We start from the raw sequence: 17,928 nt of genomic DNA, 5'->3' as shown, positions 1-17,928 counted from the left end.
CTGCTGAAGGCCCTTGCCTGACACCTTGGTCTCCAAAGAGGAAGGAAGAGCTCCCACCCGGGAACGTGCTGCCTCTTTGCTACGAGTGCTCTGGCACTTTGCCCTAAAGCTGTTCTCTTCTGGTTTTTCAGTTCGGGGCTGTTTTCTCCCCCTCCAACAACCTTGCTCTGTTGTCTGAGGATACCACTGCTGTGAAATCTCCACCTCAACTTCAGTACCACCCTTCCTCATTACGAACAGGCCCCAGCCTTTTCTGTTCGTACTTCTGAGCAGACAGTACATGCTTCTCCTCAAAATGTTGTCTGTCCAGCTCCTTGGACACACAAAAAGAAGAGAAAACATAGGAAGACATAGGCTTTGAAAAGAATGAGTTCTGCAGTTGCACAGGAGCACGCCTGTTCTACCGCTCCCCCCAAGCACACGCCTTGGGCAGTCAGGCTGCACCACGCACCCTTCAGCTGGACATCAACCCTCTAGGCGCCACTGGCCCAGAGACAGCACTGAATCTTGAAAAGCCACCCAATTTTTTGTTCATCCTTAAAAACAACTAAATTATCGAACGAAAGACGTGTTGTCTGTCTTCAGCGTTCAACAGCAAGCTCCAGCAACAATGGGAATGATTGATTTGTAATCCCTGGTATCATTGCGCTCCTCCCCGGGTACCATCTCTGACGGCATTTTGCAGACAGGATACCAGACAGCAAATGCGAAGGGAGCAAAGCAGCCTTCCCTGGCAGGAAGGGAATTGATTACCAATCCCTCTTTCTGCCAGGCAGAATTTCTTTGCTGCAATTCATACTTTTCAATGGGCTGTCTACAGACAGCCTCCAGATGGCTTTGGGGAGAAGTGAGGGCAATGACACTAGAGATTACAAATCAATCACTATTATAGAGCCTTTTATTTGGTAGAAGCTTCCGAGCAGAAAACAGATACCAAAAATATATAATACGTCCCAATTTTTTGTTTGCTGTTTTCTTTCCTTAAGGTCTTTTATGCCCTCTTTTCCTCCTGACACCACTGCTTTCTCTTCTTTCACTGCTTATACTTCCATCTTTCTTAGCACATATTTCTCACTTATACTTGATTTTATCCTTCCATCATCTTTCTCACTGCTAACCTACACCATCCATAGTTACCTGATATGGAAATAAAACATGATCTTTCTACTCTACACTGTCGTCTTCCCTTTCTTTCACACCCAGATCCCTCTTCTCAAAAAATGGGACAGTAACACTGACAGAGAATGGAGCAAGGTCTACCTAATTTTTATTGTCTGGAAGCCATCTCATATATCATTCTGACTGCTTCTGCTCATAACAGTATGTTGGGTTTAGTATGATAGGATCCACGCAATAAGGAGAGAAGGTAACAGAGTCTGGCGAAAGATGATTGTAGCCCCTCAGCCGCAATATAAAACATCCAGAGAAAGCTCCCCATGCATCAGGGTACACCCACACTGCTGGGTGCTGAAGCCACGGCTGCCATATGTGACACTTCTCATCAGTGCATTAATTTTATGAGGGAGATCATGGGTGGAGTCCAATCCAGCCAGAAGAAATCAGAACATACAGTTACCCCAGAGCTTTCACGTGAGAACAGTCCTGAACACCCAGCACACAGGTCTGATTTTACTGGCTTTTATGCTTTCTTTTCATGATTTAATTCATGTCCTCTTACCAACAGAAGTGTTGTCAACTGGAACAAGGGAGGTAGGTATTGACAATATGTTTGTTGGGGGGAAATAAAGACTTTTTAAACAATAAACCTGATCAAGATACAGGTCAGTTTAAATAAATCAGCTGACATGCATTTGGCAAGATAAATATCAGAGGTGTTGAAAACCACCTTTGAAAAAGCTTTGGCCTCCTGAGTCAAAAACAACTTTCTGTTCTAAAATGTTAACAAGTTTAGATTTAAGTACATTTTTTAGAAACTGAAAAATAGATCAAAATTGTCCAAGGAGAATATTTCAAAATTCTGGTGAAACTACAGTTTGGTTGTTCAGAACCAAATATCCATGTATTTATATATTTGTATATAATGTATATATTTACCCATGTATTAATACACAGAAAGTTTTCAAACTATTGACTTTTCATCCTAATCCAAGTAGGAAGTTTTTTTCAAAATCTCAGAAATGTGTCTGATTATTAAAAAACCACTTCCTCTCAGGAAGGATGTCACTTTATTGCTCTTCAGAGATCCAAAATTAGGGTAGAAAACTTGGATTCACCTCTCTCAGAACTAGCATTTCCCCTGCGTGAAACACCCACTATGTATCTTCAAGTACATCAGTTATCACAAGGGACACTTCTGAGTTATGACACCACTACAGTAAGGTAGACTATGCGACGCAGTTCAAGTCAGTCATGTTCTACTATCAGATGAATTGCTACAGCCAGGGAGTAGTGCTTTTGTAATAACACAAGAGCACAAAGCAGTGGGCTAAAGACTGCAGAGGAAACACTTTCCAGCGGGGTATGAGAGTGCCATGAAAACAGCATGGATTACACAGCAAAGAGTGAAGCTGAGATTTGATGTGTCTTGTTAAAGAAATCAATGCCGTGCTCCTTCAAATCTCATTCAAACTCTTGAGAAACACAGTGAGGTGCTGGAGGATATGTTTTTTACTGAAGTTTGTTCCATTTTTGTGTATCTCCAGTTGCATGGTATTATGCTGAAGTCAAGAAGCGAAAAAAAAAGAAAAAGCCTGCGTGACTCATTTTACACGTCTAATACAAGATATGAGGATCCAAATTTCTATTTATGACCAATTTTTTGACAGTATCAATTCTGGTCAGACATACTTGGGCTCCCCAGGTCTTCAGCAGCAGAGCAGCTGTTTCGCGCAGCCCACGCCAGGACTGCAGACTCCAAGGTCTGTGCTCTGCCCACCTCAGAAGCCGTTTTTGGGGGGCCGGCACTGAAACCCCCCTGCTCCCCACCCAGGGATGAAGAAAATTTTTTCACTGGGACGCTGCCTAGCATATAAGAGAAGCTTGTAAAATGAAGATGTTTCCACAGAAATATTTGGGTCAGTCAGCATTTTACAATTAAATTATCTTTCATCAGATAATTTTCAAACAATGTTAAAAGAGATTTTGTGTTTAGGTTTGTAACACATCCTTCATCTCTATCATTATTTGGAAAACTATATACAACAATAATTGTGTTTACTCTATTAATTCAACTATTGGAAATCTTGAGATTTTGACAAAATATTTTTTATTACGCCATTTCTGACAGTTGAATATTGCTGAAAATAAATAACGAGCACTTATTTTAATACACTCTTACAGCACATTACTTTAGAAGATTGTTCTAAATTGCTAAAGACAGAACCAATTTATCTAAACAGAATTATTTAATACTAGCATGGATTGGCATTATATAGTCAGGTAGGCAGAAACTATGGATAGAAACCGCAATTCTTTTTCCATTTCTTGTCTTAAATTAAAAAGAAGAGGGCTGCTCTAGAACAAGTCAAAAAATTTAATTTTATACCAGAAAGAACATGTCCTCCTTCAAAATCTCTGCTAATTTGGTGATGTTCATAGAGCAATTTGGTGATATTCAGAAAGCTTATGTTATTAGACACTATTTGCAATCCACGTTACCTGCACCTGAAGGCTTGATCACTTCCTCTAAGCTCATATACACAAGGGAAGAAGATTTATAGAAAAAGAAAACAATTTTTTGTGGATTTTCTTGTCTGCGAATGCTGGCAGTAAGCCACTGTTTTTCTGAATCTGTAACTTTTATGGCTCTATATTAGGCAGATGTTTATCTAAATCATTTAAATCTCTGTCTTTTCTGTTTTAGACACATTTAGTATTAAGGGATGCTCCCTGAGTAACAGCATACATTAAAAGTTAATTAAGAGGAAGTTAAAGGAGAAGGAAAGTAATTACTTTTTTCATACCCCCAACAGACATTTATTTCATTTTGGCAGGTTAAAAATGAGAAAATTTGGAATAAAGGTGTGAAAATTGGCAATACATATTTTTAGGGAAAAGCTTTATTATCCATTTCTTTACATGCTAATTAGAAAATGCAATCCACTCGCTAATGTTGAGTGAGACTAGTAAGTAATATAAGTTGCTTCATTAATTTGTTTAATAACCAAACTTTTCAAAAGTGGCATGTCTAAGTCAAATAGCAGATACTTATGGGCTGTCATTACAAAACTAACCCATTTTTGAACATTACACTAGTAGACACTATTTACTGGTTTTTTAGTTATTATGCAGTGTGGGATAATAACGTCTTTATAATTTTATGTTTAATACAACTATTTACTCTTGACTACTAATTAACGTTTCTGAGAGAAAGCAAATTATATCTAGAAAAATGTGTGCACACGTACTCCCCCACACTCGTTCACACACACTTTTTAACTTGCACGTATGTGTTCAACAATTGTTTAAATCTCATTTATAGCAAGTCACACTCCACTGGAAACACTAGGATCTAAATTAAAAGTAAAATCTTGATATCAATATGTGCATTTTTCCTCCAGAGAAAGAGTAGTTTCTGGATTTTTTTTTTTTTTAAAAAAGTAATAACAAAAGCATGTCACAAAGAAAAAATAAAATAAAATCAGTCTTAGCCACAGCAAAGCTGCTCTATTTAAAGTAGGGCAATTATTCTTCTAAAATAAAGCCCTCAAGGTCTAAAGATGTTATGTGCCCTGATGTCAAGGTCTCAGAAAGGCTGTGCTGGAGAGGAGTGCATGCGTACCCTTAAGGCTGATCAGCTGCGGGGTGTCCTCAGCCAGTCCTGGAAAGGCAGTTCCCCATGGGGGAATGCCAGCCCTTTCCCTGCCTACGCTCAATTGCATCCAGCTGAACTTCATCATCATGGGTCACGTCTGCTGCTGTTGGTGGCGGGGGGAATTTGAGACACGAGGCTCTGCATTATTCAGAGAGGAACTGATGAAGGGCTGATTTTTTAATAACATGATTAAAAGGGAAACAAAAAATGGGAATACTCTGTAAATCCATAGCAGATCTTGCAAAATGCATTTTCCAGATTTGGAAAGGAAAGATTTTAGAAGGAACCAAACTCACAAAAAACCCCACCCCTAAACCAAAATTATTCAAATATGTTACACAGTTTTTCCCAGGAGAAAACTGTGGGGATTTTTTTTTTCCTTAAAGCATCTTGCATTTCCTATCCTATTTCCTATGAACTTGACTTTTTTCTGAAATTCAAATTATACTCATTACAAATATGACTGAAGTCTATTAACACTTTAACTGTGGAAAATACAATACTTAGACCTCAAGTTTCTTATGTGAAAAGGTCTGACTTTAAGTTATCCCATAGCCCTTCTCTGTGATGGTGGCACTGCAGGAGAGCCACAGAGACAATTTGGGGGTTGGTGGGAGAACATGCCTGACAAGGCATGTTCATGAGGTCTCCTAAATGCTGCAGAGCCAGTGAGGGCAGGTCTCTCCATTTCTTACTTAACCGAAGGAGAGAGCACGATGGCCAGAACCAACACGGTTAGGATCATAGTTAAAATATGAACTGTGTGACTCTATGCAAATTTTCACTAAACACAGAAGGAAAGCAAAAGAAAAATGACAAAAGTCTGTAATTGTCACAATTATAAACTTCTAAATAAACGGCAAGTAGAGTTAACACAAGGGCATTTAGCAAGAGGATGCACACTTCCCCAGGCTCTGAGACAGGTGGACATACTACCTGCATTTCCAAAAAGCATTGAGTCCCAGACTCAACTTTCTAGGGTTCCATCTCAACTAGTAAAACCAGTTGCATGCCATTACTGGATGGGGCTGGAAAGGGCGGCGGGTTTGGCAGCAGCATCGGGGTAGATCTTGGAGTGCAATGTGCAGAGGGTCCCACCTGGGGAGTGCAATGTGCAGAGGGTCCCACCTGGCCTTACTCTAGTCCTGACCACTCCTGCTCTTCTGTGGCTTCTTGCTAAAGCAACTCTTTGTTGCTTTTGCACAAACCTAATATAAAATAGGAGAGATTTAAATAAAAGGAGGACAGTGGCACGGTCGTATCAGCATACATCACTGAGTACCTCCTTTCCCGTGCTGAGCCGAGCTTGTTCATAGTGGAAGACTGGACCATTGATATTTATTCTGGTCACCAACAGGGGAAGATTATGTACAAAAGCTTTGTCACATTGCTAAATTTTGCATCTCACCTATCAGTTTTGTCCCAGTGTTTCCAATCTGTGCGTGACAAATGTCTTCTTTTTGAAGGATCATGGCTTCTTTATAAAACATTTTTGAGGAGAGAGAGAGGGGAAAGAAACAATGAGCTAAGCAAGGGACTGGCATGTTCAACGTTCACTATCATTTGCAAAACACTGGCCTGAAAACCACTTGGAGGCCGAGAAGCTGGGCTTGAGCCACAAAAGAGGAAAAACAGGAATGCAATAATCACGTATTTATTTTTAGAGAAAATTAAAAGCTAAATAGACTCTAAAACCAGTGTTACCGGTAAATTCTTTCTGTCCCGAAAACCACGCTGAGTGATGCAGGAACAGACAGTTCTCAGGGGATCAGCAGGTGGTACCTTTTTGGCAGCATCTCATTCCTCCTGTGTTGGTGCCAGGACACTTTAGGTCCTGAAACAATTAATTTTAGTAGTGCTGCAGCGAACTATTGCCAGAAATCTGAACCTGAAAGACAACGATGCCACTGCTGAAGCTTGTTTTTCTGCCCTAGCTCTGAAATCACCTCACAATCAAGCGGGGCTCTGAGATTGCACTCCTGAAAAGAAGCTGACGGACCTCAGCCTGCCAGGAAAGGGGGACACAAAGCATCAAATATAGCATTTGTGAAGGGATTAGTGCACTCATGATTGGATTTGGCATGGGATAGTGTATGAGACTGGGATTTATGGTAGGGATGAGGAATTGCGTGTTGACTGCTTTTGATAAACGTGCATCCTTGAGCTATGCCTAATTGTACTAAGAAAACAAAGGAGATATCATTAAACACAGGAGGAGAAAACACACAGAGGAAATTCTGTAAGCGATCCCACGGCACTCTGAGGAGCTTGCCTCCAGACGAAGACCCTGGGCAAATGTTACAATGCAAGAAAACCTGGCTATTAACTAGAATGACACAGCAATTCACACCACTGATTGGAATACCATCCCATTGTTAGGAAAGTCCAGACTAGTACAGTGGCAGGGACAGATCTTTTCTATTTGCTTCACATAAATTGCAGCATGTAATTAGCACTGCCTTCTATTCATTGCTACAGAGTGGGGACACTTGGGTTTCTCAGGGTACCAGCACAGACAGTTCTCCATGAAGTGAATCACTACTAGTTTTGACAATTTCACAATTACAATGCCATCACATTACCTCGTCTGCAAGACAACAAAAGAACATGCACTCCTATTTCTATAGGCAATATGAAATGCCATCAGGGTAGTCTACTGGAGCAACTTTAAATAGAATTGTACACCACAAATTAGGTGCTGCCTCATTGCTTCTCCTCTCCAATAACCCATGCTAATGTCTCCCCTCGTCCACATCAATACTGTACAACACATGAAGCTCCTTCTCAGGACAACTGCCATATATTTTTCATTCCATCTCCACCGCTTTAGCAACGAGGTCTGTTTCTCATTTGCATTAATTTAATCCTTTCTGCAGAATGACCCAAAAGACACGAGTGGAGAAAAAGATTCCAGAAAGAAAGAATTGAATATGTTCATATTTTAGGACTTCAGCTGAATCATCTTTAGGTTATTAGCATAGCACACTGTGAGATGGCAAGACTCTTACTTTTTAATGTGTTATTTTTTCAAGTCCTAAGCTGCAGCCTACGTCAACAAAAAGGGTGAAAGGGGAGATGGAAAAGAGGTGAAGTGATATGCCTGCTACTCATAAGCAAACTCCTGGCTGTGTGAGGAAGAGAAGAAGCATCTCCCAAATTTCCTATCAGTTTCATATTAGACCAACCATGCTGCCTCTTAACATAAAATGTCCTCAACTGTTTATCATGCTTATAAATATGGAAGCTGAATTCAATTATAATCAAAGAATTGCATTTTGACCTTGGACCATAAAATGTGAACAACACCTCTCCATGCTGTTGCCTTGGGGGTATCAGAGTATAAAACTGTTTTAAAACCTCTGCCTGCCTGGTAGTTCTCTGTACATTAAATACATACTACAAAAATTCTATCATATGGGAAATGTTTGAAGTACGAATTACCACTGCAAACTGCACAGGGCATCCTACTCAAAATGAATTTGACAGCCTACAGCTTTTCCTTCAAAACTAGGACCCTCAACTACTTTGCAGATGACACTTAAAATTGACTACTTAAGCTTTCTTGAAGCAGCAAGAAAATTTTTTTTAAGCAAATATCTTGCAAGCTCTGAAATTTGAGTTTTTTTGAACACACAGTTGCAGTCATCCCAAAGGCCTGCCTGTTTTTCAGTTCAAGCCGTTTCCCAGACAGTATCTCTTCTGCTATTATGACAAGGACATGTGAATGGGAAGTCTAAGGAAGCCACCCACCGAGGCTGTGGGGAACCAGAATGGGAATAAATCTATACACAAGCAGTAGCGGTTAGAAGGGAGTAATCTATACAAAGGAACAGATTGATTCACCACCAACATTTTGATTCAGTATTTACCAAATGGGAAAGCTATTCATTGAAAATATATTACTTACTTCACAATGTTATTGTTAGTAGAAAGGAAATTGATTTGTAAAGTTTGGGGTTTGGTGGGTTTTTTAACAGATCTTTTTGATAATGTGTAGCCACAGTCACCATGTCATCAGACTCCTGATACTTAAGTTCTTACAGCTATGTCTGGGAAGGGACAGTGGAATACACGGCTTGATATATAACAGCTCATGCTTGGGGTAGAGAGTCTAGTGTAATCTTTGAATCTGAAAAGTAAAAACCCATCACAGCATAGTCTGTGTAGACAAGTGTGTCCAGATGCCTTACTTCAATCTGACAGAACAGCAGCTCTGTACTTAGTAGCACATAAAAACAGCTCATGGGGAATCCAGACAAAAGGAAAGATAACAAACCACCCACCCCTTTTCTTCAGCCTAACATGGCAGAACATTGTAGGCATGCAGGTGGAGAGGCGGACATGCTGATCCACTAAGAGGACCTTTCATAACAAGTCCACATGTATAATCTGCTTTCCTCAATTAATATGTGAGGAAAGAATATTCCACAATTCATTGTGGAAAGGAAAAAGAGCATTTAAGATGCAATGCCTTTAACTTAAAAGGCTAACAGATTTATTTATTTCTCATACAACCTGAACGGCATAGTAATTTTTCCCCCCACTGCCTCATCAAGAATAGGATTTGGTTCTGAGCAAATGTGTCGAAGCAGAATCTAACTGTAGCAAACACAGCAATTACTATCTAGAGAAAGCATTTGCAGTTGGTGTGCACAGTAATTCATGAGCGCTCAGTTGCCCAAACGTCTACAAAGCTCACAATATTAGGTGACTCCCAGATACTCCTGACATGTATTTCTTTGATGTACATGCTTATCTGAATTCTGTCTCCCATGGTTTAATGAATTTCCCTGTGCACCGGAATACACATGTTCTACAGGCACAGGAGGTGCTGAATATGGCAGGTGTTTGCTTAGCAAATTTCCACATCCATGCTTCAAAGTTTGGCTTAGTTTCTGACTAGCTTGTGTGTGCAAGCAGTATGGTGATACTGAACTACATTTATAACAGGCTCCAGAACAGGCTGTCTTCATACCTATGAACTATTGCACCAATTAGCTACTTTTGCAGTGATATGTAAGCTAGACATTTTATACTGAAAGATCTGTGGCAGAGGGTAACGTATTTGTAATAGAGCTTTCATCTCAAATGTGTTTCCTTCCCTGGCTTGTCAGGACATGCTAGCTAAATTTCAGAGATGATGCAAAAGCTGTGACTGATTGTACTTCATATAATAACATTATGAGCACCTTGTGAAAGTGCTCATATGAGCACTATGCTCGTGTGAGCATTATGAGCACAGTACAGAATACAATCAGTACGAAACTCGGTAGTTCTGCGTTCAGGGGAGGGCGAACAGTGCCTGGCTGTGTACCTTGCTTATGAGTGCCTATTTTTTGCTCGTAGATTCCAAACTTTCTATCAGTTCTTAAATCCTCCAGTGTCACCTCTCACTTCTGCTCTGTCGAAGGCGACAGTGTTAAGTGGTCTTTTGAAAATTTTCTGGCAAACACCTTTGTGCTTTCCTCCCTGCTACCTTTCACACCTATAAATACCCATGAGCCAACTTGACTGACCTCTAAAAACTTCCCCTTACTTCTCATGCCTATAAAAAAAGTTGCTAATAAATGGTCTGTGTAGTACAAAGCATTGTTTATGATGTTAAATAATAACATAATGGTTTCACTGAAATTTTGTGCTCTCTTTGGCTGAAGCTTCTGGCTTCTGACTTGGTTATCAGCTATCCGGAGTAGAAGGATGCTGTGGCTATGTACCTTCTACTGCACTTCACACAATGAAGGCCTGGTCTGGCAAGAGAGGTGTTAATATAATATCAACTAAGTAAATTTAGCTATTATTTTTAATTAATTTAGGTATTGTGTGGCCAGTGGTAATCTGGTAGGAACATTATTACGCACATACACACACTAAATTGCTTTTTTACTAATGACTCATTTGTTTTATTCTTGCCTCCTTCAAAAAAGCGATTAAGTTGAAAATGACCTTTTGAAGATTGTACTTGTGGACCGATCTTTTAATTTTTAATTACTTTCTTTGCTTTAATTGTTACATTAGGAACTATTAAGAAAGCAGCCAGCTTCATAATCAATAATTTAATTAGAGTTTTAGGACCAAGAAGTCAATGCAAATGTTATTCTGCAGTCAGGCCTTTCCCAAAGCCTTTGAAAGAACTTTACTCCCATTTTGTTTCAAAGTGACATTGGCGACATAAAAATTAAATTCATACTTACTGCAATATATCATGCACACCCATTATAGACATACACAGGCAGCTGGTAAGAAGTTCAGATTCAGGTCAATCTATTTGCTGCCCAGACAGGAATACAGCCTGCTTCTCTCACTTCATTTCTAAATAATCAGTGACACAGCCAAATGCCATTACGCTGCACACTCCGACAGAACCCACTCCCTGTACGGCACGCCAGGACCCACGCTATCTAAGTGTTTACTGAAATCTATAGCCAGACTTTTCCCCTGGCTAAACTTCAAATATTTTAAGTTTATCTATTTATAGGTCTCTAATTAGTACTAATATTCTAAGATAACCAGCGGCAACTGAAAACTGATCTACTCTAATTTTACAACTGATGAAATCTGATTCAATCAGCAGTGAATTAATACCCTCCTCCATTCCACTGCTGCTGCCCTGCCTGCCCTTGCGAGTTTACAACACATCAGCGTCAGTGACACATCAAAGAGAGCTTTCAGTGGAGCTGCAAATTGCATCACCTGCTGCCTGGAATATGGATGTCCCTCATTTGTAATTATAGGCATGTGTTTCACATGACTACATCACTCCAAAATGCCTGGCCCAGAAGTGACCCCCTGGCTGGTAAGGCAGGAGTAAATAGAAACTAGTGCACTGAGACACACAGGGCCAAAACACCTCCCCATCACCCATCATTAGATTAGTGGGCACCATCCTGGGGAGTGCGAGGGAAACACAGTACGTGGATGAAAGACATCCTTGAAACAGAAAAGGAGCTTTAGTGAAAGGCAGAAAAACTTGCAGAGGGGAAGGGTGGCTGCAGTGACCTGCTAGGCAGGAGGGAGGTGGGCAATCAGGCTGCTGGGCGGCTCGTGAGCTTGGCAGCAAACAGGAATTCAAATGCAGGTACACCTACAGCTTGCTAGGGAAGGATCAGAGGACCGCTCTGACCATGGGAAAGGCAATGATATGAGAAAGGAGCCAAGACTTGCTCTAAGACACACAGCAAGTTAAAACCAGGCCAGGCTACACTGCACGGAGCCTTGCCTCAAGAGTGCAATGGCACTTCTAGCTACAGGAGGAAACTCCGGCAGAAACCCTGGGGAAACGATGACTCTACAGGAACAAAAGCATCAGGCTGCAGAGGACCCTGCGGCTCTCTTCTCTAGTAGCAGCTTAAATGACTGTGAACATTATGATGAAAAGGTCTTACTTTAATCTAACAAAATAACTACATCACTGCCAAGATAAAGCCATTTATACATTTCACATGAATTAGGAGTCAAGCTGGATATTAAGCTTTAACATACAGAACTGTCTTGTCTTCTCAAAGACTTCTCCTTGAAATGAAGTAAGAATGCAGCTTTTCTACGTTGTGCAGACAAGGCGGAGGAAGAGAACGTGTTAAAATGGGCTGCCTTCCCGCTGGCAAAAGGACTCTGACATCCAGTGGACAGGCATGTCAATGAACAGGAACAGCTTAATAAAACAATAATTATAACCTCTTAAGAGCCACTAATTCACCTGGAGCTTTGCAGAACAAGGTAACTTCTCTGATCTAAAATGTTTAGCGTCTCATTTAAACCTAGTTTAACAGGGAAAAAAGCCCATGAGATCAACTGATTATACAGTTTGTTAAACTTTGGATTTAATGGTTTGATTTGGGAGCAAAGTTAGGAAGGCAAGAAAAAGGAGGGACAAGTCAGCAATGGCAGGCCAAATGAAAGACAGAGTCATAGTTCCCATCTGAGGGTTATTCTGGGGACAGCAGCCAAATACAGTCTGAAGGGCAATGGTTTTCCTGCCTCTCAGGAAGAAAAAAAAAAAATAAATAGCAAAACAAGAACATAGGATACTTTCTTGCTTGCATCTGGGTCAACTGACCTAAATTGCAAAGTTATATGCTCATTATTTGAAATATTTTATTTTAAACCGCCTTTTTCCACAAAAATTGTTTTGGAGGAAAGTCTGACTGTATCATTTTTAAAAATGACAGTGACCATACCAAGCTTGTTTCCCAATTATTTTTCAAAATTAGAAAGAAATCAAGACATTTTTCCTCAGACATATTTTTCGTTTTGAAAAGATTGGCACTCAGTTTCTAGAAAAGCGTCCCAAAAAGATTTAACATAAACCTCTCCAAGTTTTACTTCTGTCTTTCATGATGTTACTTCTCAGAGGAAACATAATCTGTATTCATAGCTCTTTGTTCTTGATTTCATATTTTACTGTGACTCAAATTCCTTTTCATATTAAGACAGGGAGTTTTAAAATATGAACCCATTATTTAAAAATATGTGGAACAGAATCAGGAACACAAAATTTGTTACACTTCATGCCAGGAACTGGGCTTATCCCTGCGTGTCCCTTATTTACAGCAAAATAATTCAATTACACTAAGAGATCCGAAGTTTGCATGCAAGAGCTCTTCGTCTCCAATACTGATGACTTCAATCTTTGACCTACTTTTGAAGAGGATTGACTTGAACCATAAACTGCCTGTCAAAGATTTTTTTAAACGATCCATCCTGTCTATCCACTCAGCTCTTGAATTCATTCCTCAGGAGTTCAAAAGGTTCAAATAAAGCTGACAATCCAATACCCTGAGGATATTCTGACTGATAATTTTGTGTCTAAGGTGTTTACTCAGGGATAAATCAACTGGCCTAGGCCAAAAAATGTAAAGACGACCAGATTGGCTTTCAAAATAACCCCCTTTGGCTGCTCTGTGCATGTCTCGTATTCCTGATCCTTAAATATTATGACATTTTTCCTGAATGTGCCTCATGAATGCCCACTCTAAATGAACACAGGCATAAAAGCCCACACCACAGACAGGCAGCAACCCTACAAAGACCTGGGTCTTACCACATACTTTAAAGCACCTGACAAAAAAGTTCTGACAAAATCCATGTTGAAAAACAAGTAGTCTAAAAGATAATTTCTATTTCACTGGAAGAAACAAAAATGGAACAGGTTATTTTAGGGAATTACTAATTTGAAAATTCATAAATTCTGACAAAATCAACACTGAAAAATAAGTGGTCTAAAAGATCATTTCATTAGAAGAAAGAAAAGAGGTTATCTAAGGAAATTACTAGTTTGGAACAATTCCACTGAATTTAATCAAGTATGAGTTAACTAGCTTTCAGGCACAATGCAGTTGCAACAGGAACCACAGCAGGATTGTCCCATGCCATAGACATCACACAGTGAGGGAAGATGGGCTGTATCATGAAGGAAAAAATTGCAAGACTGGAGCTTAGATCAGCATTGTAATTATTCTACATCCATATGAAACAAATAACCAGCTAAGCCCTCATCATTAAAATGCCACATCACAGCTGGCAACCTTAGCAGAGAGCTCAAAAACTGGTGTACACGAGTATATATTCTCTGGTAGGACACTGTGTGAAAAGCCCTTTTAAATAGCCACTGTCCTTAAATGATCCATATGCCTTAAATCGGGTGCCTTTTACAAGGTCACAAAAATGCAAATTACACTGCCCCAAATTCTTGGGAATTGACTCTGCTGTTTCTTTGAACTCACAGACAGACCATTTCAGCATCTAAAAGTCTGTGGGGTAGATCATGAAAAGCCAAGAAGGAGAAGTCCCAGGCAGTACCTTACCACCACCACCTGTAACCACTCTGTAGAACAAGGGTGGCGGGGTGGCAGTGGACCACAGGAAAGGTGGTGCCTGACAGCAGGACTGAGCACCCACTGCCACTTCTACCAGATGGGGCATTCATTTGAGCTTCCCTGCTGTTGCCCAGAGACCTAATTGCATGGAAACTTAAACTCTATCAAACCTTGGCTAATATTAGCATGGCTAATATTAGCCATTAGCAGAAAATGATAATCAGATATCATGAGTACAGAAGCCTCAATTTATTAGGAAATAACACTTTAAAAAGGGCTGTACATAAGACCCTTTTTTATCCAATGCCTCATTTAAAGTAAAAAACCCTGCCCTAAAGGAACACCCAGCTGCCTCTCACTCTTTCACTGACTACTTCCTCCTAATGTCTTTCTCTGAGTGTAATGTGGCCCTAAAAGTCCAGCCTGCCCTAGTATATAAAATGTGGCTGTACCACACTCATGAAACATTTCCAGGGGCTAAGAGAGAAGCAATTTCTTCACGCCCATGAAGAGATACCCCTGCATGGGCTGGAAAGGAAGCTCTGCCTGGATTCCCACTCCCCTCCCTCACTTTGGGGCAGGGGGAAACTTTACAGCAGTCTTTGAGGAGTACGATGACCACAGCCAGCTTCTGGCTCAATAAGAATGAGTTATCATTACTGGGAGCTATTTGCTGCTGTTAAGGCAGGACTTTGGACAATCTCATTCTGTTTTTTCCTTTTTCCTCTGAGATTGGTGCTTGTATTATTCATCAAAGACCACACTACCTCAGAGCTTCTAACTTTTGATTGTGCTGTTCAGCCCACAAATTACTGTCAGGGATAAAATGTGATGCACAGAGCTAGAACTTGTGTCTGGTCACTGTTCCGCTGTGCTGTCTTACCCCTATTTAAGCCATCTTTGACCCAGACAGTAAAAAGCTGACATGCTTGATGTCTTCCTGTCTGGATGTCAGGAATAGCAGTTTGATAGTGGGGTGGGAATGGGATCCTTTCATTTGTGTTAGATGCCAGCAGCCTCCTGCAAAAGCAACGCAGAAAAATAGGGTTCATCTTAAATCACTGGGCAACATTGCATAGAGTCAGGAACATATCCAGGATAATTAAAAAATTAAATAACAAGCACTTGGATATCAGTGATCAGTAGAGAACAAAATGGACAACAATTATCAAACAATATCTCAAATGCTTACTATTTCACAAAATCGAATAGAGAAATAGAGCAATCTAGCTTTTTACAGAGCTATGCACATGCTGAGCTTTGTTCATAAGAATAGTATCACTGATGTGAATGGGACTGTCCAGTTAAGTACACACAAAAGCCTTCCCAAATCCTTGTTGGACACATTCCTTAGGGCATTACTACTGAATGCTGACTTCTAAATGACAGTCACTGCACAACTTTTTCAAAAATGAAATATCCAGTTATAGAACCTGACATTTCAAAAATCAGAAAGCAGATGAGCTAGTTACTAAATCAATAAGTTTCAAACATGTAGAATGAAAAATGTGAGTACTTTTTTTTCCCTCTATTTAATTATTTAAGTGTATAAATATTTGGCATTTTATCTGTCTGAGAAAGAGCAAAGATTCAGCTTGGCTCAAATGTTATCCAGACAAATCTGACTAGCCCCAAGAAATTACTCATCAGAACGTGGGAGATGCAGATGAGTGGCAGACTGCTTATCATGAGAAGAATTAACCCAGGCAGGTGAACTTGTACTCTTGGGGTCTCATGTTCTTTTGCACCTCTCACATTTATCACTGGACACACTTTGCAATTCATGAGTAGAGACGTTCACTCTGATGTGTCAGCGAGAAAATATTCTGGTGAAAAGCCAGAATATGCTTGTCTTTCTATGAAACTGGCATAAAGAGAAATAAATTCTGCAGCTTATCTTGGCACGAGAGCCATCAGCTTTACTGGCAAGAAATTCCTACCAACGAATTGCAGCCTCAGTGTTGTACATCTCATCGACTGGGAGTCTGGCACGATATGAAGATGGTTCCCATCCAAATCCAACACCAACTCTGTATTTTCTCCCAGAATGTTTGGAAAGAGCTATAATCATCTAAACACTATTCATCCTTCTGTGTTCTCATTTCCCTATAGGCAACATACATCTTAGTTTTAAAATTACAGTCAATGCACTGTAGATTTTTCTGAACCACTAGATCTGACCCTTTGTTATACAGAAAAAAAAAAAAAAAGAAAAAAGTCATGTCATGCATTTTGAAAGTCTGAAGGCTGCATTATAGCTTCAGCTTAGTAATTACAAAGATTTATGTTCCATTCTGCCCCAAATCCAGAGCTCATTGTCCATTCAACTTGCACCGCTTTGACTTACAGTTCTCTGTATCCATTATCTTTAATAATAAAGAGCTGACTAAAGTTAATGATTGAAGAGCAAGATGTGATTAATAATATGAATCTAATTTATGAGAAAACAAACTGGAGCATGATTTTCATGTTTCATTAAAATTATCTTAAATGTACTCTTTAATGTTAATTGATCTCACAGAGGTGAGAAAATATTCTGTTCCAAATTAATGGGAGAAAATCACTCATCTTCTTTCTGGAGGGAATGTTTAATATCATTCAGTATTTAGAGGGAGATAGCATCTTCACAGTGATTTCACCACTTAAAGTGAGGCTTCAATGTGGGCATATATCTAAAATCTGCAAGGTTTCCCACCGAAGAAGGAAACAATTCAACAGAATAAATACACAACAATGTTTTCTTTTCACAAAAGGTCTTTCTTATCTTAGCAAAACTACCCAAAGCTGAAAAACAGTGCTGGTGAACGAAAATTGAGCAGGCTTCTTCCATAAGTTTAGCAAAGAAAAACTTCTTTATAATTCTGTTAATTTGCTATGAACAGGACGTTACTGAAACATTTGCAAGATAAAGTTCCTTGCAGGATTTGTTGAAAACAAAACAAAGATAAATCTATTTTACACTGAGTTTTTCACTTTTGTTTGTATTTCAGTATTTTTTTTTCTTTTTGAATTATTCATATTTGGATATCAAACATTCTTACAAACCAATGCATTTAAGAAAAATGAGTCTTGACTGGCTTAATTTTAACTTGTTGTGCTTTATGCCCAGGATAATTATTAAATGACCTTCTATTCAGTCTGTTTCTATGATCCATAAATAGAAATTTCCTAATGAGCATCTCAAATATTCCACTGTCATTTTCATGTCAGTTTTTCTTATCCTATGTTTGTATAGCTCTGATGACAATACCTATTAATACACAGCAATAGCTCTTTCCCTCCTTCCTCTCAAATCCCCTCCATGAATACAACCTTCTCTATCCTGGGCTGGAATCTTGTATC

General features: G+C 39.6%; 1 protein-coding gene across 1 annotated transcript in view; it reads right to left on the bottom strand.

Moving 5' to 3' along the window:
• SPAG16 (sperm associated antigen 16) overlaps positions 1-17,928 on the bottom strand; it is a 415,031-nt gene that overhangs the window by 141,851 nt on the left and 255,252 nt on the right.

This window comes from Gavia stellata, chromosome 8 (assembly GCF_030936135.1).
Source record: "Gavia stellata isolate bGavSte3 chromosome 8, bGavSte3.hap2, whole genome shotgun sequence".
Taxonomy (NCBI): Eukaryota; Metazoa; Chordata; class Aves; order Gaviiformes; family Gaviidae; genus Gavia; species Gavia stellata.
This window is presented reverse-complemented; position numbering and strand designations above follow the sequence as displayed.